Source organism: Choloepus didactylus, chromosome 22 (assembly GCF_015220235.1).
Source record: "Choloepus didactylus isolate mChoDid1 chromosome 22, mChoDid1.pri, whole genome shotgun sequence".
In the NCBI taxonomy this organism is placed as follows: domain Eukaryota; kingdom Metazoa; phylum Chordata; class Mammalia; order Pilosa; family Megalonychidae; genus Choloepus; species Choloepus didactylus.
In genome coordinates, this window is record NC_051328.1 from 13,154,198 (window position 1) to 13,157,557 (window position 3,360).

Below are 3,360 nucleotides of genomic sequence, written 5' to 3' on the forward strand. Positions count from 1 at the left end.
TCTTGTGATAACCTTATCTGGCTTTTTTATTAGTGTGATGCTGGTCTCGCAGAATGAGTTAGAGAATATTCCCTCTTTTTCAATTTTTTTGGAAGAGTTTAGGCAGGACTGGTATTAATTCTTCTTTGAATGTTTGGTAAAATTCATCAATGAAACCATCTGGTCCTAGATTTTCTTTATTGAGAGGTTTTTTGTTTGCTTGTTTGTTTGTTTTTTAATTACTGATCCAATCTCTTGTTATTGACTTGTTGAGGTCTTCTATTTCTTCTTGATCTAGTTTAGGTAATTTGTGTGTTTCTAGGAATTTTTCCATTTTGTATAGGTTAACCTAACTTGTTGGTGTACAATTGTTCATGATATCATCTCATAATCCTTTTTATTTCTTTGGAGTTGATAGTAATGTCCTCCCTTTCATTTCTAATTTTTGTTATTTGCATCCTCTTTTTTTCTTGTCAGTCTAGATAAAGGTTTGTCAATTTTATTGATCTTTACAAAGAACCAACTTTTGGTTTTATTGATTCTCTCCTATTGTTCTTTTAATCTTCATATCATTGATCTCTGCTCTAATATTTATTTCTTTCCTTCTGCTCATTTTGGATCTAGTTTTCTCATCTTTTTCTAGTTCCTCTAGGTGTAAGGTTTGGTTATGGAGTTGAGATCTTTATTCTTTTTTAATGTAAGCATTTAGAGCTATAAATTTCCCTCTTAGCACTGACTTTGCTGCATCCCTTGAGTTTTGGTATGTTGTGTTTTCATTTTCATTAACCTTAAGATATTTCCTAATTTCCCTTGTGATTTCTTCTTTGACCCAGCAGTTGTTTAAGAGTATGGTATTTAATTTCCACTTATTTGTGAATTTTTCAGTTTTCCCTCTGTTACTGATTTCTAGCTTCATTTCATTCATGGTCAGAGAATATACTTTGTATGATTTCAATCTTCTTAAATTTATTGAGACTTGTTTTGTGACATAACATATGGTCTATCCTAGAGAATGATCCACATGGACTAGAGAAGAATGTGCAATCTGCTGTTGTTGAGTGAAGCATTCAATAAATGTCTGTTAGGTCTAGTTGGTTTGTAATATTGTTCAAGTCTTCTATTTCCATATTGATCTTCTGTCTAGATGTTCTATCCATTATTGAAAGTGGTGTATTGCAGTCTCCTACCATTAATGTAAAAAATTAGTGTAAAAAAATTAATGTGCCCTCCCCCCTACGTGGGATCAGACACCCAGGGAAGTGAATCTCCCTGGCAACGTGGAATATGACTCCCGGGGAGGAATGTAGACCCGGCATCGTGGGATGGAGAACATCTTCTTGACCAAAAGGGGGATGTGAAAGGAAATGAAATAAGCTTCAGTGGCAGAGAGATTCCAAAACGAGCCGAGAGATCACTCTGGTGGGCACTCTTACGCACACTTTAGACAACCTTTTTTAGGTTCTAAAGAATTGGGGTAGCTGGTGGTGGATACCTGAAACTATTAGACTACAACCCAGAACCCATGAATCTCAAAGACAGTTGTATAAAAATGTAGCTTATGAGGGGTGACAGTGGGATTGGGAATGCCATAAGGACCAACCTCCACTTTGTCTAGTTTATGGATGGATGTGTAGAAAAGTAGGGGAAGCAAACAAACAGACAAAGGTACCTAGTGTTCTTTTTTACTTCAATTGCTCTTTTTCACTCTAATTATTATTCTTGTTATTTTTGTGTGTGTGCTAATGAAGGTGTCAGGGATTGATTTAGGTGATGAATGTACAACTATGTAATGGTACTGTAAACAATCGAAAGTACAATTTGTTTTGTATGACTGCGTGGTATGTGAATATATCTCAATAAAATGATGATAAAAAAAATAAAAAAAATAAATTAATGTAGGTCAGCTCTGCTCTGGGGTCTCTGCGGCTGAAGAGGTGGTTGAGGACATTAAGCACCTTCCACCCTGCTTCTGTCCATTCTGTGGTGGGAAGCACCTTCTCTACAGGACATCAGTGCAAGCCTGAAGAAGAAAAACAATTTCTTCCTCCAAAGCCATGTCATACTAGTTATACAGAAATACCACTTTGGGAAACAGTCTCTAGGAGAACCAAGATGAGCTCATACAGTCTCAACAGATCACCCCTCAACTTGCCCTTCAAGTTCAATGTCGGTCTGATAAGGCTGTAAATTCATCATTGGCTCAGAGGGTCAGGAACAGAGTCAATTTCAGGGGCTCTCTAAATACATACAGATTCTGTGATAATGTGTAGACTTTTGTATTGAATGATAGTGAATTCATAGAGGTGACAGAGCTTATTAAAATGGATAAAGTGAAAATTATAGCCCGTGCTGGTAAAACTACTGGCTCCAATATTATAAAATGAGTAGGGAAAAATGGCTTTTTTATGCCGTCTTCTGTTGTTCATCACTTTTTGAAGAGAAGCATAGAAGAGACTTTTTAATTTATTCTAGCAGTGCAGAAATGACTACACTGTGCTCTACCATCAGAGAATTCCAGTAGAAAGAAACTTATAACTCTGTAGCCTCTTAACTACCTTTATTATACAGCATGAAAAAACAAATTTTTTATGACAAATCAACAATTGTTGCCTTCCTAAGAACATGCTTTAATAAACTCATTTTAAAATTCAATGGGAGTAATAATGAGCAGTGCTAATAAGCTAGCAACATGAAGATATTAGATAAGCATTTTAAAAGAGCACCATGTTCTTTGCACAGAAAATTAGAAAATGCATTTATTCCAGTAAAGTTATGCTATTTTCATCAATTAAAACTTTTGCCAAAAGCATCAGCAGAGGCAAAGGCAAATTATGGATGGAATTTCACTTAGAAAATCCTTTTTCTAAAGTACAAAGCCAGAATTAATTATTCGTGTGAAAAACCTGTAAAAAAGTACAATTCAATTAGGAAGAGTTAGCCAATCTTTAGATAGTGTCTATGGTCAAAACAAAACCAAAAAACCTATTCCCAACAACATAAAATAGTCTTCACATGACATGTAAATTATTTCTTCAATTGGCCGTATTGGTCAAGTTTCATACATTTTTAAATGATGTGTATCTTATCAGTTATTAGGCTTTCAATTAAAAGTCCTGTGAAATATATAAAAAAATTAACATAGAACCATCTATTCCTACCTTCAAATCTGTCATTAATTCCTCATATATTTTGGGGCTCCTTTGTTAGGTACACATATATTTGTCACACTTTCTTGATAAATTGATACTTTATAAATAATAGTGTCCTTTATCCCTTGTAATAGCTTTTGACAAAGAATATTTTATTTGATATTAGTAAAGCTTTCTTTTAGTTTTTATTTGCATGGAATATTTTTTTCCCATCCTTTAAACTTTTTATTTT

At 34.2% G+C, this 3,360-nt stretch overlaps 1 pseudogene; it reads left to right on the top strand.

Annotated features, from left to right (window-relative positions):
- Positions 1 to 2,033: 2,033 nt before the first annotated feature.
- On the top strand, positions 2,034 to 2,363 carry LOC119519022 (annotated as a pseudogene).
- The last annotated feature ends 997 nt before the right edge of the window (positions 2,364 to 3,360 follow it).